General features: G+C 47.4%; 1 protein-coding gene across 3 annotated transcripts in view; it reads right to left on the reverse strand.

Annotated features, from left to right (window-relative positions):
- The window catches only part of PRLR (prolactin receptor), a 146,297-nt gene that overhangs the window by 21,650 nt on the left and 99,128 nt on the right, over positions 1-25,519 (reverse strand). Inside the window, exon 2 of one of the 3 annotated variants that reach the window (XM_045848018.1) lies at positions 15,079-15,139. The gene's annotated coding sequence lies outside the window, so the exon portion shown is untranslated. Of the gene's footprint in view, positions 1-522; positions 711-755; positions 878-15,078; positions 15,140-25,519 lie in introns of those variants that run through there. The other 2 variants (XM_045848019.1, XM_045848020.1) reach the window with 2 other exon arrangements.

The raw sequence follows: 25,519 nt of genomic DNA on the forward strand, positions 1-25,519 counted from the left end.
CCATGGTTTTCAGAGTTGGGCCCATGGGCATACAGACATTTAAAGAAAGCCCTGCAGATGATTTCAGGGGAAACCCAGGACTGGGAACCAGTGGCCAGACTGATGTCACCCAGTGAATAATGCCTCTGCTAGCTGCTCCATCGGACAGGGGAGGGAGCTGAGGCCCAGAGAGGTAACCAGCTCTGGCTGCATTGCACAGCGCAGGCAGCAAAGAGAAGGGAGTCCAGGCTTTAGACTCTGAGTCCTGCCGCAGATTAGCAACAACATCAAAGAGAAAGTGGCAAACCTTCTCATTAACAGTCGCGTTAATGAACCTGAGGTTAATGAACCTCGGGCTGGAGCCCCAGATCTAGAGTTTATAAAGCACTTTCACATCATTATCACCTTTTGTTCCTATCATAACCCAGTGGGCAGAAGAGCTGTTATTGTTACTACTACTGCATCATGGCTCCCGTTGCAAAGACGAGGCAACTGGGGTTCAAGCGTCGCACACCGTCACTCACTGCCCAGTCATTCCATTACCTCTGTCTGCTGTCACGTCTGGCCCCCTTCCTCTGTCCAGCAAAATTCGCTCAGCCCCGTCTGACGTGCGTGGGCAGCAGACGTGCCAATCACCCCGGCGTGGGTGGGCCCCTCCTCTCACCCCACAACCCAGAACAACGGGAACAAAGGCCAACACAGGACCCCAGCCTATTCCCAATCAGAAAAAACAAAACAGTGCCCCCCAGTTAAAAAGAAGACTATGGTGCTGTTACCTTCTGTCCCACAGGGGATCCTTTGTTGCAAATGGGAGTGGCTGCAGCCAAGGGACAGAGGAGAAAGAGTAGGAATGGTCAACCCCAAGGTCAGCCGGGGTGATGCCTGGGGAGACGGTGGCCCAAGCCAGGTCTAAGTAATAAGTAATCTTTTACTTATTTATTTATAGGTCTCGCCGGGATAGCTAAGTCAGTTTGAGCATTCATTTACTCATTCCTCGCATATTTATCTCCCTCACCTCTTCCAGGCCATGGCTCAAACGTCACCGCGCCGGCATGCCTTCGCCGACCACCGTCCTCGAAGTCAGTCCTGACACTGCTCCACATTCCAGGCCCCGTCCCACCCGACGGCTCTCCACAGCACGTCCTCTGACCCTTTTCCCGTATTTACTGGTTGGTGGTGCGTCTCCTTCCACTAGACTATCAGCTCCATGAGAGAAGAGGTTCTGCAGGGCCGTGCCCAGGACAGCAACCTACATCCTCATGATCTCATAACATTTGGTTTTGTGTATGTTTTGAAAAACATGCTTGTCATGTCTTGAGGAAATGATGTCCGCCCCTTCTAGGAGACACTGGTTTCCTTGCACCCCTAAAGTCACAGCGCATCAGCCACCAGCTGATCCACAGTGCTAGAACCCTCCCATTTCTCCCTTTCAGAGTATTTAAAAAGAGGGATTTTGGAGCCAGAGTATCTGGGTTGGCATCCTTTCTTTGCTACGTACTAGATGTGTAATCACGACAAATTACTTAACTTCTCTGTGCCTTAGTGTCCTCGTCTGTAAAAGGGGAATAATGCTAGGACCAACCTCACAGATCTGTAATGAGAGTTAAATGAATTAGTATTTATGACGAGCATAAAACAGTGTCTGTCCTATAACGAGGGCTGTACAAACGTTTGCCTGAATCCCTCCGTTACCCCATTGTTGACTGCTTCTCCCTCCCAGCTCTCTCCAACCCAAGAACATTCCACGGCAGAAGGAGAAAGTAAAGTGGCTTCCTTGCAACGGGAAATGTTGCATTTAGAATATCAGCGGAGGAAGTGGGGGTGTGAGCAGACTGGATTACCGTTGCCAGCAATTTGCTCTCTCCCAGTCATATCCCCGTCTGCAGTCACTGGACACACTCATGCATCCTGTGGGAGGAGTGCACACCCTGCTGAATGACTTTGGACTTGCATGTGTGAAAGACTTTGGCCAATGGAATGGGACCAACCAGAAGCCTTAAGTATAGGTGCATGATTTGGCTTAGGCTTTCTTGTTCTTATTCTCCACGTACACTCAGGATGTTTCAGATAGTAGCTACTCCCTCAGTCTGGGTTTTAGAATGAGAAGACAGGTGGAACCCAGATGAGCCCAGCCAATATCAGCAGAGTCACAGCCAATCTGCAGCTGACTCACCACCTTTATGCGAAGTGAACACAAAGTAAATGTTGTTAAGCCACTGAGACAGCACCGTTCGTTACCACTGCAAACCTGACTAATACAAGGCAAGAGTAGTTCAGTAGGAAGAGAGCATATGTTTTGCAAGACTGTTCAAACATGATTTTTTTCAGAGAGATCTCTTTGTCTGTTATATATATGTGTGTGTGTGTGTGTGTGTGTGTGTGAATGTGCTGTTCATTCAGCCAAACCTCCTCTACTTTAAACAACTTTACTTTGCCATGAAAAAATCACTGTTGTATCAGTGACAATCTTGGAAAAATCACTATCGTATCGGTAACCATCTTATCTACTGTGCATATTTTAATTTCTAGAAACTTGGGCTCAGCAAGTGAGACGGGAAGTTAAAATTAAAATAAAAAATAAATTAGTGGCCTATTGGCATTGCCTTTCTGGTTCCCTGATTATTTCTCTTGGGAGGAAATGAAGAGCAGGCATTCTAGGACCATGGCGCTTTGGATATGAAGAGAGTCAGCAGATCTGAGGGAATTCTGATCCTACCTCTCACTTTTACAGGTGGGTCAGCTGAGGCCCGGGGAGATGAAATGCCTTGGCCAGGTGCCTGCTGGGAGAATTTTAGAGCACTGAGACCAGGCTGTGTACACGTCAGAGAGGGTCGGCAAGTCTAAGGAAAAATTCTCAAGAATGTGTCGAAAGCATTTTTCCCTCTCGGGTTTTTGATTTTTTTCCTACCACCTCAGTTAGAATCCTGGGAGACTATTCACAGGAGTAGTAAAAACTTCTGGTATCCATCAGAATTTGGTTCACTTTTTCTTTCTGGGCACACGAAGTTCACCCCACTGACTCCCCTGGAGTTACATGGGGTCGTCTGATTAAGCTGTGGCTTCTGAAAGTGAGCGGAGATGATACACTTCTAGTCTAGTCTTGGCCTTTAAAACGTCTCACATGTTTTCATTCCCTGTCTTTCTGCTTCATTATTGGCCAGAGGAAGATGCATTTGAGGACTTCAAGGTCTTAAGGGCTCAGGAAAGCGGAGGGACGGAAGGGTCACTGGTGCCCTGTGGATGCGCAGTGGACTGTGACCGGGGTGAGAAATAAAGCTTTGGTGGTTAAGCTTCTGAGCTATAGAGAAGCTGGGCTGTGTAATGGTTACCCTTAGCCCGAGTAATCTAGGGACAGCCCATAGACGGCTTAGTTGTCATGTAACTACCATGTTTAACCAAGTGAAAGAGCTGCGAATAAGGAGAAAACCTGTGACCCTGGCCTATTGCCAGTGCTCCATCCTGAGTCCCATCATTGAAGTCTCAGAGTTACCCCTGTCTTGCTTCCTCTACGTATTCAGCCCCCGCACACTGTCGCACTAACATAGGTTCATAGGTGTCAAACAGCAGTTGTTGGACGGCTGGCTGAATATTTTTATCAGGTTATATATAAAACACATAATTGTGACGCACGGATCTGCTGAATAAGCACTTGACCTTGAGCTCTGCACTCTGCAACACATTCTTCCTATTGATCGATAGATCCTCCCATATGACTGAGGGTATGTTCTCAGACCTTATTACTTCCCCCAACAAAGCTGTTCATGTGCATTAATTTAAACTCAGGGACAGATGGTGACACAGCCAACGGAGATGTGGTTGCTAGATGAGTGTTTGAATGGTGATGTATTTCTGTGTCCCAAGTAAGACAACTGCACTCAGAAGAATATAATGTTTAATATCTTAAAAGGCGAGGGCTATTGTCAATTATACAAGACTCTCTCTAGATTTCTTAAAACGTCCACCACCCCATTATTGTACGTCGACAAAGATGCATAAGAGTTGCTAGCCTTCCTGTGCCGGTGTATTTGCACATGGAGGTGGAGTGGGCCTATGCAAATGTCTGCACATGTGGCCACCATGACATTGGCCTGCAAAAGCCTAGTCCATCATTGTTGACCCACTGCTTTACAATAACAACATCACCTCCTTGTACAACATACAACTGAGGGTATGTCTTCCAGGCAACCCTCTCTGGGACCATCAAAGGGAAAACAATGATTGGGAAGTCAATATTCAAAAGGTTAGTTAATTTCTCCTCATCTTTGTAAATATTCTTCTTGAAAGATTATCCATAATAATTTCCCATCCTTTGCCTGGTAGACACCTATGATCACATTCCCATGTCTCTCAAGTCAGCTTTAGAAACAGAAATGAATTTTAATATTGCCACAAAACCATGTGATTTGGAAGAGAAGTTTGCTGCTTTGCTGATACCCACAGTTCTGTTAATTGCCAATTTATTTGCAAGACAAAATACAAATGGTCTGGGGTGCTTTTCATGGGTGTCCCTAAGTAAGGAGCTAATCCACGCCTGGATTTCTGGATTGCATTTCTGAATGTCTTTGATTGCCTAAAAGACCCCATTATAATGCCCACCTTTTCGTTAAAGCTCTGTGTGTGTCCAAGCACATGGAGCCCATGCGGACCGGGGTGGGTCCAGAAGGGGAGAGCAGCGGATAATGCTGGCTTTAACCTCCTGTGCAGATCAGGAGATTTCCTGCCGCACTGAAGTCTCCTGAGCACACAGCAGCACTCAGGAGCTTGCAGAATGAAGTGTGAGTAAACCAGGTGTGACGGCCTTCAATAGGCAGCCTGTCCTCTCTCTCTGCCCGTCTGCAGACTACACCAAGCCTTTCGTCACTTCATGTGTTCACAGGGATCTTGTGGGTGGACGGGTCGCACATTCCACAGCAGACACATGCTAGGCATCTCTGTCACGCCCTCCAAGGCTCCTCTCCCTGTTCAGTTGCCATGCTTTTCCCTCTGTCTTCCTTCCATGCCCTTCTAAAACCCCGTTGGCAATTCCAAGCAATTCTGCTCTCAGTTTCAGCTCGCCTGTCTCACTGACTAAAAATGACAGGCTGATTTCTAGAGGAATTATAACCATCTAGAATTCCCCCATGGGGGACTTGGCTTTTTCTCCACATAGCGTGTTAAAGTCTTTACCTCCCCCACCCCCCCAGAATGGTTCCCTTTATATACCTGAACACAGCTGCCAGAGAAAATGTGATTTCTCAATATTGTTTCAAGAGCAGTAAGACTGGCACACAGCCATCCAACCAAGAGCCTCCTCATCCTCAGTTTCAGCTTCGCACCCTTCGGTCAGGAACTTCCTTGGGTCTCCCAAAGGTGGGGGGGTGCCCTGCCCACAGAGCACCCAGGACCTGGCCCTGTCTTAGAACTGATAATAAATCCTGATTTACCTCTCCTTCTCTACACACCCTCTCAGGCTAGAAGCTTACTGATGTCAAGAACCGTGTGGATTATTTTCTCTTCTGCATTCCTCATGCCTAATCCAAAGCTCAGCGCATAGAAAGTGCTCAATAAGTGGTTTTGAATAAATGAAATTTGTTGGGTGTCAGTTGCATTTAGAGAGAAGTCGTCAATAATACTATTCTCCAAAGGTCTGTTAGCTATTGGAATATGTGGCTCGGGGAGGTAATGCCTGTCTTGGGTGGTTTAAAATTTGGTAATAATGGCAATGTGTGTTTTAATAGAATTTTCAATTTCCAAAGTATTTTCATAGAAAATATTTTATTTTATTCCCGCCCCGCCCCCCTCCCCCGGCCCTGTGAGGTTTCAGGATGGCGTTACTGAATTTACAACATCTCTGAATTTGCCATATCTCTACCACTGGCTGCTCGGGGGTAGGGATGTGACTAGCACATTGCCTTTTGACTAGATTGCTACAATCTTTCTAGAGGTAATACTTCTTAAAAGCCTGAAAAGTATAGATGCACTTTAAGTTGAAAAGCACACTTCTAGAAACTTATTCTAAATAAATAGATATGCACAAACAACAATTCTTTACAAAGAGAATCCCCAGTGCTGTTTATAAAAAGAGAAAATTGGAAAAAAAATCTAAAAATCAAATCATACAGGATTATTGAACTAGATCATTGTATGGGCATCCAAAGACCTATTATTTAATCTTTAAAATGATGTAATAGAAATGTAATGATATTGAAACATTTGAGAATGAAAAAAACTGGGTACAGAAAATCGATGTGTTTGACCTCGACTCTCGTACATGTATCCCCACAAATGCAGGGAAGAGAGGCTAGAACTGTATGTGCAACAACCCATTAGCAGTGGTTATCTTTGGGAGAGTGATTCTAAAATAGAAGTTACTATTTCGGGGTCAGGATGACAGCACAGGTAAACACGGCTCGCCCCCTCGTACAGCCACATCAAAATCACAACCAAACTACAGAACAACGATTATTCATAACCGCCCGAAATCTAGTTGAATGGCAGTCCTACAATTATGGAATTCAAGAAGAAACTGTACTGAGACTGGTAGGAGCGACAGAGACGTAGAACACGTTGGTCCACACCCAGGTGGGGCCGATAAAAATTGGTAGGGATACCTCAGGAGTGAGGGGTTCCAGCCTCATACCAGGCCATCCCCCGCCCCACCCCCAACCAAGGGTTCTCGTGCCAGGAAGATAAACCTGCATAACTCTGGCTGCAAAAATCCGTGGGGGTTGCGGCTGTGGAAGACAGACATCTCTGGAACCCCAGGCAGTTCCTTTTAAAGGGCCCCCACACAGACTTACTTGGACTCGCTGTCTCTGAGCTCCAGCATCAGGGAAGCAGCTTGAAAGGTACCAGAGGCATGCGGGGGGAACTGGGGCATCTGGCATCGGGGTGAAAGCTGGGGGGAAGCTTTCTCCCAGAGGGACGTGCTGGAAGAGGCCGTAGTTCCTTTCCTGAGACCTCCCCGCACAGAGTGGGCAAGCGGGCGCCGTATCTGAGATTCCATCAACCTGACTCACCCTGTTTTGCCCCACCCTGAGGACTCCTTAACGGTCGCTGCAGGGAAAGGTGGTCAGGAGGATGGGCAGAAAAGGTGGAGGGAACAAGAAGTACAAATTGGTTGTCACAGAGTAGGCATGGGGGTGTAAAGTACAGACTAGGGAATAGAGTAGCCTGAGGACGTGTATGCATGACCCATAGATGTGGACGACAGTGTGCGGACTGCCTGAGGGGGTGAGGGCGTCTGGGTGGAGGGGGCAAAGGAGGAAAAATTGGGACAGTTGTAATAGCACAATCAATAAAAGAGAATTTAAATTAAAAAATAAAATTATGCCTTTTAAAGTAAAATAAACTATTATTAAAGTAAACACTATAAAAAGTTATTACTTTATAATCGAGGGGGGAAATCCCATAAAAATTTTACCACCACAAAAATAATCTCCTAATGAAAAGTGGCCGTTACATGGCAAAAATGCATGGAAAACGTCCCCACCAGAGTACAATACGGAAATTGCCTTTTTGTGTTGCGGCGAAATGTTCGGCAGCTGCTGACAGCCAGGCTCCCTGTGTCAATTCGTGCGTGTGGCTGAGCACGCGCTCCTCCCCCTGGGGAGTACAGAGCGATGCCAGCAGCTCGTGATGCGCCACAGCCTGCTCCCTTGTTTTTAGGAATCCCCTCTGCTTCTCCGAAGTCCATTATTGTGTTCGTCTTAGGCTTATTTAACATACTTAGGGGCGACCAGCCATCATTTGCCATTAACCTTCTAACAAGTGGGCGAAAGGCAATTTCATGGAAAAACTCCTTTTTCAGAACTTCAGAGAAGCATGTGGTCATCTTATTTAAAAAAAAGAGTTTAAGGAGTTCACAGGGTTGTCTGAGGAGCCAGGCACTTGTTTCACTCCGGCCCTCAGCTCCGGTCACCCCTGGTACGCAAGCGAGAGGGTTGGAGCTTCAGAGGGTGGTGGGTGGAGGCGAAGCGGGTGGGCTCAGAAGTCTGAGCCTCTGTGCCACATCCTGAAGCCGCTAGCAGCCTCTCAGTCCCTCTCTCTCCCCTCACTGTGCTGCCTCCTGTACCAGCACATCCTGTCTCTCCCGGATTTAATCATCACCCTTTCTCGCCCATGTACAGTATGTTCTGTCAAACTTGCTTCTTCATTCAAAACTTCTGGGCTGCGTATCCAGACAGATAATTACTTGACTCTCTCACTGGCTTATATTCACTCTTTTTTCTTCTTTCTCTTTTATTCAGCATCCCTCAGAAGCCCTCTCTTAGCAGAAAAGCCACCTGTCCAACACTAAACGTAATGGCCAGGGTCCTCAGTGAGGCTGGGTCTGAGAATGGAGCCGTGTCGACTCATTGAGTGACAATGGGGAGAAGGAAGGGAGCACTGGGTTCGTGCCTTTTGAATGCATTTTCAGAAAACATCAGGATCGGCTTAGTGCGGTGGCTGGAAAGCCCATCCATCCATCTTTCCACAAATGTTCGCTGAGCATCTGGGATGGGCAGGCGTGGGCAGGGCCCTGGGAGTATAGGGTTGTGCTAAAACAACCCTCCTGGTATCTAGTCCGGTGAAGACAGACACCAGTAAGACACTTACATGTAAATGACACAAATATTAAGAGGCTGTGCGGGTGCCCTGAGAGCCAACAACAGGTAGATCTGACCTGGTTAAGGAGGCGGGGCTTCCTTGGGAGGCTGTCTCGGGAGGGAAGAGAGGAAAGCCCCCTCTCTGTCCCTTTACAACCCGGTGTAACTGCGTTCGGTAGACACGGCTGGTGGCTCCTGCACCACCCACGTTCCACATTCCCCTTCGTGTTTGCTCACATAGCCCAGTGTTGTCCCCTATCACCTGTCCAGCCCCAGGGCATGAGGGGCTGTCAGTCCAAGGTAACCACGGTAGCCTCATTTACTGTTTGTCTGTGATTGGGGTAGGAGTGGTTATCCCTCCAGTTATGGCAGAAGTCTTCTGGGGTCACCGGGGAAGATTTTCCTTCCTGGTAAAAAGAGTGCGAGGGTGGTTGGGGGAGGCTCTTCTGAGCGGAGAGTCTGGGCCCAGGGCGGTGTCACGAGTGACCAATCAGACTTGGAACTGCTTTTCTCAGGACGTGGGTGTGTGTCACATGCCCGCTGTGGCAGACACTTTGAGCCAGGCATCTGGCCTCGGGGGTGCTCTGCGAAGTTTGGCACGGACCGCTCAGTGGTCGAATGGGTGGAACGGGTGTTTCTGACTCCGCCGGCTTAGTGGCAGAGAGAGGTGGATGCGGACGGAGGAGGATCCGGACCTCGCTGTGAAGGGAAGGGACACAGCGTGCTGCCAGGGGTATGGCTCTATTGGGCACATTTAAAGTAATCATTCCGTTGCTGTCACTAGCCTCACGATTGCTTTAGTTATTTGATTATCTTTTTGTTTTTTTTTTTTCTATTCTGTTCTCTGGACAATGGCCGATGTAGTGCTAGAGCTCACCGGAAGGGAACGTCCAATAATTGCATATCGGTGCTTGTATGTGCATGCTATACGAGAGGAAGTAATGGAATTTGATCTCCTATTTAGCTGTGTATGTAAACGGCTCCCGTATGGTGGGAAATTCTTTCAAATTTGAGAATAAGTCATGCACACAGGGCCAGGTAAAACTAGGTTTACAGTTGTGTGTATGCATAGCACAGTTTATTCTTGTATTATTATTTACTACTGTATCATTTTTCATACAAACAACTTTAAGCCTACTTTTGCCCTCTCCTGTATTTGGCCACAAACTACTGAATATCCTGTCGGTGGACTAACCGAATCCAGTTTTCTGGACCCGTGATCCTTTTCTAGCAGACAGAAGCCACTGGCGCGGTCCAAGGACTGGTGCTGCGTAGTCGGAGCCGTGGGACCCAGCGAAGTAGAGCTCCCGCGCCTGCGCACAAGGAAGCAGACACAGCAGCTCTGGGACACAGGCTGCCACGCGCGACACTTGCTCTTCGCCATCTCCTAGATACCAGCGCTCGCGGGAAAAGTCACAGCGCTGTGCCTGTTGTAGCCAGGAGTCCACTTTGTCCTCTTTCTCACCAGCTCTCATGAGTCACTTGAGAGTAGAGAGTCCACGAGACCGGTAGGGGCTCCATCGTTGGCTTGGGCTTGGATGGGAACTGAGTTTGCAGCGTGATCTGAAGGGAGGTCACACCCTTTGGAGCTGACAGACAGGTACAAAGTAACCCCCCACCACACGAGGGAGGTGCTTCTGCCACTTATCAAGTCAGATGGGCTTTGGCCCCTCTTTCTGAGTAAGAATATATTTTTTAAATAGAAAGCACCAAGAGGGACGCCTCTGTGCTGCTCTGTGAGGGTGAGGCGAGTTAGTACTGAGAGTGCTCCACCTCACTGCGAGTGCTGTGCAGGCGGGGGACCAGTGCTCTCAGTAAGGAGCGACATCGCCCCCCAGACCCTGCTCAGCTTCTCCGAGTGGAGGTCTGACTGCAGATGGAGACAGTGCTTCCTTTCTCCTGAACGTCTTCTCAGGTGGGAACTCCCCAAGCAGACTCTTGGGGACTGATGGGCTGCAGGAGCCAGCAGGGTGATGCTTTCCCTTTGGCTGGAAGCCCAGTGACTTCTGTGTGTGTGAGTAAGGCTCTGAGCCCCTCTCAGCTCAAGATTTGGGGTAGGGGTTCTTGCTTCACAAGGAGCCCACAGGTCTTAGGGGCCACGCCATGGAGGGCGTAGGGCACAGCACCAGCCTCACTCACTTTCATTCTCGGTGCCAACACAAGGAGCTCTGTGGTGGATGGAGGCAAGTGTGCTCAATCTGGGGCCCTCGGCAGAGCCCGAGAACCTTGCCTTTGGTCTTGCTTCACGGTCCCTCTGCTATTCGCTTCTCTGTCCTTCCCTACTGAGCTGGTGGTTTTATGCTGCCCTGCTCTCCAGAACTCTCCAGGGCCAGTACCACCCCCTGCCTAGTGGAATGCCGCACAACAGGACTTTCTATGATGACGGAAATGTTCTCTCTCTGCTCTGTCCAACCGGTAGCCATTGACACATGTGACTGGCGAACACTCGAAACGTGGTCCCTGTGACTCAGAAAGTCAATTTTTAATATTATTTAATTCCAATGAATTTATATTAAAATGGCCACACATGGCTAGTGTACTGGGTGGGTAGCACATGTCTGAGCTCAATACTGCAATCGTTTCAGTCTCTCCACTGCAATCAGAACGAACCTGTCCTGTGTCCCAATTTCAAAGCCCTCTTCTTAGAGATGTACCCACATACTAATCTGATAAGCAAATTCCTATCCATAAACTAATGTCTTATCTCTCTGCGATAAGCTCATAGACTTTGAAAAACGCTGTGCTTACTCAAAGCAGAGCCTCAGATGATAGGAATTTGAAGGACTCTGGCAGGCTAGCGAAGTGGGTGAAAAGATTATGGGCCCAGAGTTTTAGACTCACTTCAAAGCATTGCCTATGGATGGGAACATCCTGCCCAGAGCCTGGGGCTGCTTCTAGGTTTTTCCCAGCCTCCTGCAGGATGGGGAGGGTTGAGGTTAAGACATGCAGACCAGAGCCTGGGAAATGGAGGTGGGAGGGGGTTGGAGAGAGGAGGGCTGGAATGGGAAGAACCCAAAGGATGCCAAGCTCTTGCAAAAGAACCTGGCGTGCCAGTCCAAGTGGCGCTCCGATCCACCCTGGGGAGGAGGTGCCAGGGAGAGGCCGTCACCAGTGGGACAGCACTGGAGGGCTAACCGTTCGAAGAGCCCAGAAACCAGACTGCAGGCCACAGAAGGGACCGTGGTGCTTTGGACAGGTTCTCAGACGGAACTGTATTTCTCCTCTTAAGTCCAATCCCCTCTAATTTCAGGGAGCTTTTTCTTTCTCTGTTTTTCTTTTTAGGATTTTATTTATTTATTTTTAGAGAGAGGAAAGCAGAGGTAGAAAGAGAGGGAGAAAAACATTGATGTGTGAGAGAAACATTGACTAGTTGCCTCTTGCACACGCTCTGATTGGGACCAAACCTGCAACACAATTATGAGGTCTGACCGGGAATTGAACCTGCAACCTTTCACTTGCAGGACAGCGCCCAACCCCCTGAAGCACACTGGTCAGGGATAGAGACTTTTCTCTTCTTCTAAATTCTTTTGTGAGCATTGCTTTCTACTATACTGAGCTGTGTCTCTGTTTCTCGTGGACAACCACACAGCCGCTCTCAGCTTCTTGCCTGTGTTTTCACAGATCGCCACTAGCATCAGAAGCGGCCCTGTAGACCACATAGTAGGCTGGGCCAAGGTGGAGGAAAACGGGAGGTGGATGCAGGGAAAGGAGGTCAACTGAGGGCATAAGAGGCCCAGATGGAGATGAGCAGGAAGAGCAGATACCAACCCTAGAGCTTTGGGATTTACTCTTGGGGCCTCAGGTCACCTACTGGTACCGTGGGTTAATCTGCTACCGTCATCGCTCCCACTCTGCACTCTAGGGAATGCAAGAAGGGATTCCCAGGTAAGCCACTGCCTGGATCACATGCCTGCTTGTTTAAAAACCATCAAATTTCGTGAAGTGAATCGGAGAGTAAGTCTCAAATCTTTTGTGCATTCACGTCACCTACAAATAAGCACATAAAGAAAAAATAGCAGCCAGGTCCCTCTGGTGCTTTGTAACACAGTTGGCATCAAGGGGCAGGAGCCCAGAAAGGAGGTAGAAACTTTGATAAGTTGCCTGGATTGATTCATGGGTTGCAATGTTGCCCAATACTGCAGGCCAGGGCTATTATGCCATAGCATCCAGGTATGCCAGAGCTTTTTTATGATTTATGGCTTCTCTTCTTCAGGTGCTGGAAACATCTGCTCAGAACACTATCAATTTTAGTCCATTTGCATGAAAAAGTTCTCCCTGGGCTGTGGTTCTCCATGGCGGTGCTTTTTGTCCCCCACTCCCACTTCCCATCCTATACCCCACCCTGGGGGGACACATTTTGCAATGTCTGGAAACATTTGATTGCCACGACTAGGGGGGACATTTTATCCCCCCTGAAACCTTAGGCAATGCCTGAAGACATTGCTGGTGGTTACAAGTGGGGTTGTGTTAGTGTCCTTCTGGCATTTGGTGGGTAGAGAGATCAAAGATGCTGTTAAACATTCTACAATGCACAGCACAGTCCCTAGGATGAGGGATTATCTGGCCCAGAATGTCAACAGTGCTAAAGTTAGGAAACTGTGGCCCAGAGGGAAAGCTCAGGCTTGGTTCCTGACACTGAAGTGCCCCATGACCCTTAAAGAGCTGTCACTTTTTCAATGTCGGATGACTGGAGAATACCCTGGGGTGTGCTCAGGAAATCCTAGCATAATTTTGGCTAGAATCCTCTCTGATCAACGACCTCATCAGTTTCATATTTTCATGAGCCCCAAAGTTCCTCTGAAAGAGAGGGAGCGTGTCCCCAGGGTTCTATATGTCAAGCAGGTCTGGGGGCAGTTTAACTCCCATGTTACTGTGGTCTGTACAGAGGCAAGCCCTGAGGCTCGGTCTCTGCAAATGGGGTCATAACACAGCTCGACCTATTCGCCCGCTGGGCCTGGCATCCTGGGAAGGTGGAGCAGGGACACGGTGTTCGAACTGGTATGAGGGGCAGTGTGCGAGTTAAGTTCTTCTTCTTATCCAGCTCCAGCTCCATGATGACAGTAGGGCATTGGTGACGCAGACACTGGCCCGCAGTGTGCTCTGCGGCATGGATGAGACAGGAGACATTCACACGGACTACCGAGTCCTGTGTGGAGGAAAAGGGGCGGCCCGGCTACCCTCTCAAGGGCAGGGTACCCCGGAGCGGCCTCCCACTCTCTCAAAGGAGAGCGCCCCGATCCTTCCCTTCACAGGTTTTTATTGGCTTTTCATTTGCCCAGGAGTACAGGTAAAGTTCATTAATCATTGTCAGGCAGGAAGGATCAAACAATAGATAGTGTACAAAGAACTCAAAGGGCCTATTCTGAGTTAGGGTTTATTAGCTAGAGAGCTACAGAACTTTTTGGGAAACAAACTAATTTCCTGCTCGGACCTTTATCATTTAATTAAGAACATTCATAGCAAAGCAGGTTTCACAGGAGTTTATGTATTCTTTCTCAGGCCTGATCACCCGGGGAACCCACCCTTTCCAGCACAGGGCTGCACCGCCCTCTGTCATTGTTTCAAGGTTAAGTCAGGCAGAGGAAGTAAGGCAGCCAAGAGATTAGAAGACTTCTCACAGGCAAAATGAGAACTCAGGCTTTGTCAAAGCTGAGGGGTGAGGGTCCATCACCCCCTTTCTCCATAGCCCCCCAAGTCCTTCCCTGGGACCTCCACATGATCATGCCTGTCTTAGATCGTTCCCCCCTTGGGGGATCTTACCCATCATTGGCTAGCTGACCAAGCACTGGGGGCCAGTTATGGATGAAGTAAAGGAGCAGAAGCAGCGCTCCTGCCAGGGAGATAAGCTTTGTCTCTTTAGAGGCTTATGGTCCTAAGGTTGCTCACTCAGCCTTAGCCATGAGGGGGTTACAGCTCCTGAAACCAGGCAGGGCGGTTCCCAACATATGGGGGGAGGGGTGGGGAGAGGAAACCACCAGCGTGCGAGAGATGAGCCAACAGACTGTGACTCAGGCTCTGGGGCTCAGGGCCATAAAGCGATCTTCCTTGCGGATGGTTGATGAGGAAGACCCACAGCCTGTCATGAAGTCTGTCAGCAGGTGGGGCGGGGGAAGGGGCTGAAGGGGGCTCGGGAAGCTCTGGCGAGAATTAATGTAGAACTACTTGGGAAAATACAGGCCGACACAATATTCCTTCATCTGATTTTAAAAATAACACAGTCATTGTTGAAAGTCTCTCAAGTGCAGAAACACATAAAGAGGAAATAGCCATCTCCCCTGATTGCATCACTAGGTGATATCAGCTATGAATAGTTTGGTATTCTCTTTGAGAAAAACAGACCGGTTTTCTGAGCAGGGCCAGCTGGGGTGATTGAAAAGGCCTTTGAGAGGAGCTTAATGGGACCGTGTGGACGTTGACTGTTCGGAATGGTCCTCCTCCCTGGGAGCCGAGAGAGTGGGGTCCCTGCCCTCGGCCGGAGGAACATGACATCGGGACCACGTGACAGAGGGGCGGGTGATCAAGTTCCCCTTACCGGCAGGTTCATGTGCAAATCATCCTTCGTGTTCACCTCCATGAAGACGAGAGCTCTTTAGCTGAAAGAGAAGATGATTCATTTTAGCTCGCAGACGACAAAGGAGGAGACGTCATTTCTGACTCACCCGGCAGCACCAGCACGACCCAAGTCCCTGTACTTTAGGGACAGGCCGATGGCAGCTCGAGCGTTTTGGAATTACCTTCCTGGCAACTTCATTATGAAGCAATTTCAACTTATAAAAAAGTTGCAAAAAAAGGGTAAACTCCTCCCCATGTACCCTTAACCCAGATACCCCAATTGTCAATGATTTGCTACATTTGATTTACCATGCTTCTTCTTTGCTGTATGTACAAATTATTCCTTTTTAATGAATCTTTTGGGAATAATCCTTAAACAGTTCAGCATGTTTTCTTTAGAACAAGGACACTCTCTTACATAAACACAGTGTAATGGTTAAAATCAGAAAATTAACGTTGATTCAGTGCTATTATCTAGTCCACAGATCTCTCTCCAATGGCACTGTCATCCTAATTGGGATTAGAGTCTATGAAACTCGGCCCTGGAGACCTTGGCTAGAATTTATTGACAAATCTAGCCACCGTTATGGCTGAACTGGGAATTTGGCCAAGTTTGATTCTGTCTCCTGGGTTCATATGAGCATTGGCAGAAGACTTTTGGAAACGTGAATAACTTTGAGTGAGGATAGGACTGTTCACTAGGCTGCTGGGTAGGAGCCCATCAGGAACTGTCGTTCCTACCTTGCTCCTTCTAGTACATCTGGTTCTCGGTTTCGTACGAGGCATTTTAAACTCAGGGGGCTGACTGGCCCTGGTCTGGGAAGCATGAGGTGGCAAATGCTGCTAGTACAGACCTGAGTTAGAACAAAAATGATTTCAGGACTTGACTCCAAAATAAGCTTGTGTACGTCTGCGGTTACTTGTGGCTACATGTGACTAAGCGTTCTTTTTCTTTGCTTGTACAGGGACTGCAATTCCTGATTTAGTGGTGAATTTCATCTTGCACCTTGCAACGCAAAATTAAACAGTCTCACTAGAGTAGTAAACCGAATAGTGCTTTCGAATAATTTCTGCCTCCGAAATCCAGCATCCTAGAGATTGTATCGCTTGAAGAACTGAGCGCTGGCTATTCTCTAAGTTCAGCTGAGCGGACTGAACTGGCGGAGGAGGAAAGGACAGGCAGGGGGCTGGGGAGCACACCCAGTGGCTTCGTGCTGCCGAGATGTCCCTTTTACCCACCCACCCCCACTCTCCCAACAGTCCCACTACTGGCCTAATGAATGGAAAGCCCAGACATCTTTGCAATAAAAGCCTATGAGATGATGAGGACTATTTGAGCATAAGACAGCCAGCCCCAAGGCATTTGGTAATGAGGTGTCTGTCAAATGCAGAGCTTGTAACACAAATGTCTGGGGCAGCATTCTCAGAAGCCACCGCTTTTCCTCCCGTAGAATTCAGTGATGCTGAATATTTCATTTTAAAAACTCAGAACATCCTAGAATGTATCTTAGATTCTGGGAATGATTTCAGGGCTCAAAGCCCTCTCTTCAGTAGTGTCCTGATTTCGCTCAGTACAACGCCGGCTCTGCTCTGTGACTTCCTAAATAAAATCCAGACCCTTTTTACTCTCGTGGGATACCAGAGAGGGTCAGCAGAGGGTGGGGAAAAACGCAGAGGGAGGGGCGCACAGGACGAGGGCGGCAGTGGAGAGTCTGGGAGGCAGAGCAGTGGCCCAAGAGCCCTGGGCAGGAGGACGTGAAGGAGATCAGAGTCCTTTCGTTCCTTTCTGCAGTTCAGCAGGCACTTACGGAGCGACAGGCCTTGGGCTCGCTTCATTCATTCCTCTGTCATTCGGCATTTAAAAGATGCCCGACACACCACTTAGCTCTTGTCATTTTCTGCTCGAAATCGTGCACCTACTCTTGCTCCTTCTCTGTGCCTTCTGCGGCTCTCTTGGCCTCCAGCTCCCAGTGGGGTTCCAGCCACATTAGCCCAGGTGGGAGAAGAACACACCAGGGGCACTGTCGTCCTTGCTCCCTGCCTTCCCTGTGGCTCAGTTCCGACAGTGCCGGTGCCTCCAGCACCTCAGCTTCCGCTGGGCAGCCTCTCTTCCACGGCTCCGGCTGGCTGGCTGGCACCAGGTCCCAGCCAACGCCCATTTCCCTGTGAGAACAATTCCCTGCCCACAGGTATGTAAACGGCCTTTTTATTCTATTTTTTTAAGAATCCCAGCTGAATCTAGCATCTTATTCCTGCTGACCCTGATGATACAGCCCTTGACTGTATGCAGAATTGCTTCCTGATTGCTCTGGACTGGCTGGAGAGATGTGAATTTCTGTATATAGTTTCTGACACAGGACACCACCAAGGGGTGGGGGTTGGAAGGAGGAGGAATAATTTAACAGAAGCTCCTGGAAGAAAATCTCTGAGATTCACTCAAGCATGACGTATCAGTCAAGGACCAGCCTGATCACAGGCCTAGTGACAGCAGGAGCAACTCGAATGGGCCCCGTCGTGGATCTTACAGGACACCGAGTGGTGTTTCAGAGACAACAGAACAAAACTGCAAGTCATGTAGCCGAAGCATGTGCAAAGCAGACAATGTTGCCAATCACACCCAGAACCAGACTTTCTCCCCACTGTGGAGCCAGAGGACCGGGACAGGACCAGAGTCTGAGCGCTGGAGCCCTTTCAGAAGAGACGGGTCCATGCAGGAAGACCTGTGCTGAGGCCCCTAGCCCTGTCTTACTGAAAACGGTCAAATTCTAATAACCCTCCAGGGGAAACCTGCCCCACCAGTGCGTCTGCATACCAGCCTGTTTCTCCTAACCCCTTAAAATTCACCCCAAACCCTTGAGAAGAGAGACAGAAGTGAGTGAGTGTTGCCGCCTGTCTCTTCTCTGGTCAACTTTGCAATAAAGCGTTTCCTACGTCGGCCAGGGAGCCCTTGCTCTGTCCCTGCCACGGGAGGTGCGGGGTCCCGACAAGGGAGGTGAGAGTGCTCAGTGTTCTGCCTCCACCAGCTCCTCCCGAGGGCTCCAGGCTCAGTGCTGGGCTTCCTGCTTCCAGAGCGGACGTGCTGGAGGTCTCTGTGTGTTTTGAGGTCTGTCATAGAGGGCGGAGGTCAAAAAACTTTTCTTCAAGGTGCACAAAGAGTAAATATTTTCAAGGTGCACAAAGAGCAAATATTTTCAAGGTGCACGAAGAGTAAATATTTTCGACTTTGTGGTCCTTGAGTTCTGTGTTGTAACTGCCCAGCCACAAGCAATATACAAATGAATAGGTTTGGCTGCGTTCCAATAACCTTTATTTACAAAAATAAAGGGTGGGCTGGGTGTAGCCTGCAGGTCTCACTTTGTTGAACTCTGATACACCGGGGGAAAGTGGATTCATTCCGGCTGTGTTCAGAAGGCAGAAGCTGGATCCATGTGTCACAATTGTAGGGAGGTAGTAGACCTGTGCTCATTTTAAGGAGGATCTGTCTAATGGTGATTACTCTTCCCAAATAGATCGAGCTGTTTCATGAGGCAATAGGTTTCTTGTCCTCGTAGCACTTCAAAGAGAAACTGAGAGTGTTGTAGAATAATTTTCTGCAAAACATGGAGAGCACACCAGATGACGTGGAAGGTACCCATGCCGGATGCTCGTGTCTACCTAGCAGGTGCTGCAAACGTAGTAAGTCTTCTGGAGCTGGTGGTCCTGGAGGGAAGGGACTGAGTCGGATCTGTCCTTGTGTCCCGCCCACCCCTGAAAGCCGACCACAGGGTTTTCAGCGTGGTGGGTGTGGCCAACACACATTTTGTCCACTTGGATCTTTAAAATCTTGCTACAGATTAATTAAACTAATTCATCTTTAGTACAGTTATCACTACTAGTTGTATTAAATTGGTTCAGTTACCTCTAACAAGCTTCAATGTTTGAGGATGTTCACTGAAAATAATAGACATAATAGTCATCATTTATCAGATTCTGAACGTATGTCAGCTATTGTGCTAAGAACTTTACGTGCATTATCTTATCTAATTCTCCCCCAAAACCTATGAGGTAAGTACTATTATTACCCCCATTTTACTGATGAGGAAATTGAAATTCAGAGAAGTCTCGTAACTGGGCAAGAGCATAACCAAAATTCGAACTGGGATCTCAAACTGGGATCTCTTTATGCCAAATGCTGTGGTTCAATCACAACTCTACCCTGCTATTCATTCATTCATTCATTCATTCATTCACTCATTCATTCTTCAACAAATACTGACTGGCTGCCTGCTATTTGCCAAATACTGTTTTATGTGTTATGAATATGAATAGTTCAAGTACATGCTCTGAAGGAACTTGCATTGTTGATGGGATAGTGAGGGTGGATATACCATTAACATTGAGAAGGAATTAAGTGATAATTCATCATCAGAGGGCACCGAGATTAAAAAAGATAATAAATATTTCTTGTCCACACTAGAACTTCAGGTATAATCTTAATTGATGAATTTACCAAAGCTCTTTCTTGTTTACTGACATTAGCCCAAATGTAGGCTTTAGTCTTGACACATTGTCAGATATACTCAGAGGTTCAGAAGGAAGCTCCAAGCATTTTGACAACTGACACAGCTCGTGTGTGGTAGATTTGTGCGCAAAGCCCTCGAAGGGAGAATGAGCTGGTCCAGCACTCAGGAATCATTCTTCAAATTGGGAGACCAGAGGCCACAGAGGGGAAGGGATAGAAACAGCCAGGTCAGTGAAAACAAACATAAATAAGAAAAGAATAACTCTTCTTCCCTTTCCTGAAACAATGAAATAGGAAGAGACTAATTTTATCTCCCTGCCCCAAGTATCAAAAATTAATATTTATAATGAGTGCTACAATGTGGGAAATGTCTGACCCCATACGAGGCTGAGGCAAGCACACCAAATTGGGTCAAAGGTCAGAGGACATACAGCACCCGGAGTGGAGGGAACCGTTGGGAAATTCCAAAACCTCCACTGAGATTCAGATTGAGATTGACCGAGATAAAGCAGGAGCGCCAAGGGTCAAATAGTGTAAGCAGAATAAAAGGTTGGATCCAAGAGACAAGTCCTGACTGGGAATGGGAGACAGAGCCCCAAGGTCAGGGGCTGAGTCAGCACAAGCCCGGAGGAGGGAGTGAAGGAATCCAGGGCTTTGTCTGTGTCCTTCTGGGTGCCGAAGGCAAGGGGTAGGCATGGATGGCCTAGTTAAAGGAAGGAATGGAGGACTAGCTGTAATACTTTGGCAATTCCAGAATTCCTTTCGTTAGTGGATTGCGGTGAATTTCAGAGTAGTAAGGATTTACAGCATCAGCCTGGTCTTATTTACAAAAAAAAAATGGCTGGAAAACAGAGAAAGATAATGAGTTAACATTTATCGACTGCCAGACACTGTTTTTGAGCACTTTACTGCATTGCCTCATTTAATCCTCATAAGCACATTCTGACAACCACACTCCTTAATAGAGACCTAATTAAAAACGATGAAAACCTAAGCGACATTTGGAGGGAAACTCTAAAATGTGACTGGAAGCGAGGGCTAGTCATTCATTCGTTTGCTCACAGGTTTCTTCAGCCACTAGTCATTGAGCACCTCCTGTTTGCGGGGTGCTATTGAGGGTCTGTGCATGGATGATCTTACTCATTTTATTGTCGAATGGGGAGGCAGTAGAGGAAACCAGGGATTGTGAGTTGGAAAATCTGGGTTCCTCTTCTGGCTCTGCCTCTAACTGGTCCTGTGGTCCTTTGACACGTCACTTTCTTCTCTGGTTAATGTCCTTCTAAGGCAAGGAGCGTGAGGTCTTGTAGAACTTAATGTTAAAGTATACAGTGGCTTCACAGTACACTGCAACTTATAGCGAACGTTCACTTATATTCTATTGTCATTCTCTTCCACCCCAATTGGGTAAGTGATAATATTTATTATGAAACTTTAGAGTGAAAATTTGTCCGGGCTTGAACCAAGTTTCTCTGTTCTTCCCATCTAGAATCCTCTGCCTTCTGTGCCTGAGTTCATGCTTAATTTCTGGAAGTATTACAAGAGAGTTGGGTGAAAAAAAAAGTAGAGATCCAGGAGATATGGAAGACAAGGAGAAGCTGAGAACAGAAAGGAAGATACTCGAACTCCCAGGGCTTGGCGTGCTGTCTCTGAAACCATCCAAGACTCTCACGATCACTAAGCATTTCCAAAGGCACAAGGAGAGAAATCCTCTATCTGGAGAAAATGACATGCAAACAAATTCAACTTCCATAAAAAGGCAGCGAAGTGCCTTGCTGGATATTCCGCTTACCCATTACTAGGTAGGACTACGATGAGTGGGTCATGTTATAAGGCAGAAGGCCTAGACTCAAGAAGAAGAACTTCTTAATGATTATTATGGTCCAAGGATGAGATGGGCCACTCGGGTAGGATACAAGCTCCTTGTTACTGTGGATGGTTTAGCAGATACCACGTGGAACCCTAGAGGAGCCAGCAGCTTGGACCAGGACTGGGAGACCAGTGAAGGGGTTTCCACTCTGAGATATTAGGGTTCTTGGAGACTGGAGGCTTACCATTTCAGCTGCAGCCCAGGATCCCTGCACCAGAGTTTAGATATTTCTGCAGTCATCTGCTAGGAAAATTCATGGCCATTTTCCAGGCCAAATTCAGGCCAAAGTCCTCAAATTATTTCTTTCCAAGAAGTTCCTTATACGAGTCCTTGGCAGAATACCCAGTCTGGCCCCTCCTGGTGCTGGCATTTCTGACCTCTCATCCTTGACGAATATCCTGGATGGGAACTTCTCCGGAGGCCAGAGTTGAAACCAAAGTGGACCAACACATTGAAATTCTAGCCTCACCATTTGACAGATTCATAGGGTTGCTTTCACGTTTGTCCAGTGCCCTGATTTTCCCAAGTATGCCTCCACCTGCTGGCTTTGTCAGAAGCACATGGGTCCGTTGGCATTCTCTGAGAGTAATAATTGTTACAAGAGGAGGTGTATGGAACTGCTTTGTTGTAGTGAAACAGGAAGGTTAGAGGCTTTATTACTGTGATAACTTGCTCAAGGTCACGGTACAGCAGAGCTGTGTCTGAATCAGATGACTTCCAATCCGTCTGGGAATTAGTGTAAAGTAAATGAAGAACACTACTGTGACTTCAAAAGAACCAAAGTCTGGGCTTCCTTGATTGAGTAGCGGGGAAGGGTAGAGTTTAGAGCTGAATTTTTCAGGAATGACAGTGCCAAATCAAGATCAATTAAAAGCAGAGTGATTGTTCCGGCCCACTGAATAGCCACAGCGTGAATGAGAGTATGCACAGATCGACCAGGGCCATCTGGACTGGGGCCACCGTGGGGGTGAGGTGGCCACTAGCAGTGGACCTGAACAATGTAACTCTCTGCTTACGTTGGCTCAGAGACCACAAATGTTAGCCAGAGAAGCCTGTAGCGTCTGCAAGCTGGGTTACGATCCTAATGAAAAAGGACAGCAAAACACCAACCTCCAAGAGATGAAGGGGCATTGTCCAGCATTCTTCAGGAATGGCTTAAAAATAACCCCCAACTGGTTGCAATATTAAGAACATTCTTAACATGTTACCTTTGTCCTGATCTCTAAATCCCCACGAGGGCGTTTATGAAAAGGCTCCTTAGGCATCTAAACCTCTAATACTGTAAGTACAGAAAGAACACACTCTTTTAATTAAAAGAGAAGGTTGTTATGATGTGGTCATCAGAATCAGAAATATAAGAGAATATTACCAAGAAATATAAGAGAACAAATAGTTCCTGGTTTTAGTATCCAAGGTTTAGGATTATTTAGGATTAGCTGTCGAAATTGTTCCTATTTTATACCGCCTCATCCTGAAGACTGTTTAGATGGGGAAGTTAGGCAGAAAATATTTTTGTTTTCCTGTTGTTTCGGCCCATTGGGGAGCATCTAAATGTCATTCACCTCTGGCCCTTGAACGGTTTTTCTCCCTCACATGTTGGGGAACACAGCTAATCACCCCGGTGGAGCAGCAAATAACCAGCACGTGTCAATGCTGACACTTCTGCTTTCCAATCTGGTTATCTGTTGACTCTCCAATGTAGCCTTTTTAAGGGGGAGTTGAGCTTGGCAGAGTGACACCTGTGCTTCTGTTTGCTCTCTTGTTTCCAAGGCCAATTTGAAAGTGCGGTTGGTGGGTGAGCGGTCATGGTAACGGGAACGTCTCAGACCATTAGGTTGAGAACTGGAATATCTACATGGGCCGAATGGACAGTCCCCAGCTGGCAGAAATGAGTCCATGTGCCTTCTTCAGCCCGAGAGTGGCCCGTGCAGTTTCTCTAGTCCCCATAAACCCGGGGCTCCGGCTCCCCAGAACCAGGAGGACAGAGCATTGGGCCAGATGACTGGCTTCACTTTGAACTTCGTTAAGCCCGTATGTGTTCCGACAGCTTCATCCCAGCCTCCTCTTTCTGTTTTCTGCTCATAGGTTTTGATGACATCATTTTCTAAAGATGCTCCATTGCATCAATCATTCATTTTTATTAAAACAAATCTGTGTGTTGGTCCAATGGGTGTGTGAAAGATTTTGAACCAGAACAAAAGGTATTATATACGTGCCACTTGGGCCACTTTCCAGCCATGTGACCCGAGGAAGGTAAGTTCCTTGAAACTCGGTTTCTTCCACAGTAGAGTGGGAATGCCTTTAGCGACTTCTGTGGATTGTCGTAAGAATTCAATGCACAGTATCCAGGAAGTAGCAAAATCATTAATATATGCTAAAGATATTAACAGTTCGTATCAATTGCACCTTTGTTGTGTCCCAGCAACTATGGGCATCCCGAAGGCGTCTCCAGGAAATAAAAACCATTATCATTTCACTTTGCTGGTGAGAGCCAGAGAGATGGGTTAAGCACTTGCCCAATATCCCAAAGATAGGAAGTGTTCATGCCAGGATTCCGAAGTCCTCAGTCTGGCTGCTACTGCCCACGTAAAAAAGAGTGGGTAGCGAGAGTTTTGCCACCTTGAACAAGAACTGCTTCAATGTGGTGGAGAGCAGGATGACAGCAGGCTTGGGGGGGGGGCAGTGAGGGGCTGGCGAGACTGAGCAAAAAGGAAAAAGGACTCACGGACGTGGACAACAGTGCGGTGATTGCTGGGGGGGTGGGGTATGAGGGGACTAAATGGTAATGGGAAAAATACAATAAAGATAAAAACATATGGATCCTGAAGCAACTTCTAAGACCGGTGGAACCCTCTCTGCTTCCTAGCCCCCCTCTTGTCCACACTGCCTCGTTCATACCTGAGCCAGAAGCAGGGACAGACAGAAAATGACACAACAAACAGGACAGTGCCGCCATCAGGCACCTACCAGACCAGCTACGGAGCTGGGTCTCACACTCAGCCATGCACTTAGCTGAACACACGAAGGCAAGTGCTATGTTCCATGTACATGTCATTAAAAAGACTTCATATATTCTAAAGTTGTTTCATTAGAAGGAAGGAGTGAACACTCTTAACTACAGACCCATCCTACTCAGATAGTTAGAAAACAAAAATATAAATAGCATGACCTTATTACACTATTTGGTTGGCCAAGAAGTTAGTTTGGTTTTTAAGTAAAAAAAGAGACACGTTTTTCATTTTCATCAATAACTTCATTGAGCCACGGTTCACTGTTTTGTCCCACTACCTTTTGCTGTCTTTCAGGCAACTTCGTATTTCCATCTTCCCAAAACTTTTTATCTTTTTGAGCAAGGAGCTATTCCAGGTGTTTTTTGCAGTCTTTCTTCCAGGGACTTGACATTTTTTCCATGAAGAGAATTTTGTAAAGACTGAAATAAATGGGAATCTGAAGGTGCCATGTCTGGTGAATATGTGGATGAATCAGAACTTCCCAGCAAAACTGTAACGGTTTTTGCCTGGTCATCACAGAAACATGTGGTCTTGCATTATCCTGATAGAGGGTTATGTGTTTTCTGTTGACTCATTCCAGACGCTTTTTGTTGAGCACCGCTTTCAGTTGGTCTGACTGGGAGCAGTACTTGTTGGAATTAACTGCTTGGTTTTCTGGAAGGAGCTCATAACAGAGGACTCCCTCCCGATCCCACCACATACACGACCTCGCCTTCTTTGGATGAAGACCCAACCAGCCTTTGTGGTGGTTGGTGGTGGTTCGTTTCACTGGCCCCACGATCTCTTCTGTTCCACAGTATTGTAAAGTATCCATTGTCATTGCCTGTCACAATTTGTTTTAAAGACAGAATGTTTTCATTATGTTTAAGTAGAGAATCACATGCAGAAATACAGTCAAGAAGGTTTTTTGCTTAACTTAGGTGGAATCCAAACATCAAAGCAATTAAAATAACCAGGCTGGTGCAAATGATTTTCAATACTTGATTTGGATATTCTCAGTATGTTGACTATCTCCTGCAGGCTATAACATTGATTGTTCTTC

This window comes from Phyllostomus hastatus, unplaced genomic scaffold (assembly GCF_019186645.2).
Source record: "Phyllostomus hastatus isolate PE091 unplaced genomic scaffold, TTU_PhHast_1.1 phas_contig_58, whole genome shotgun sequence".
Lineage (NCBI taxonomy): Eukaryota > Metazoa > Chordata > Mammalia > Chiroptera > Phyllostomidae > Phyllostomus > Phyllostomus hastatus.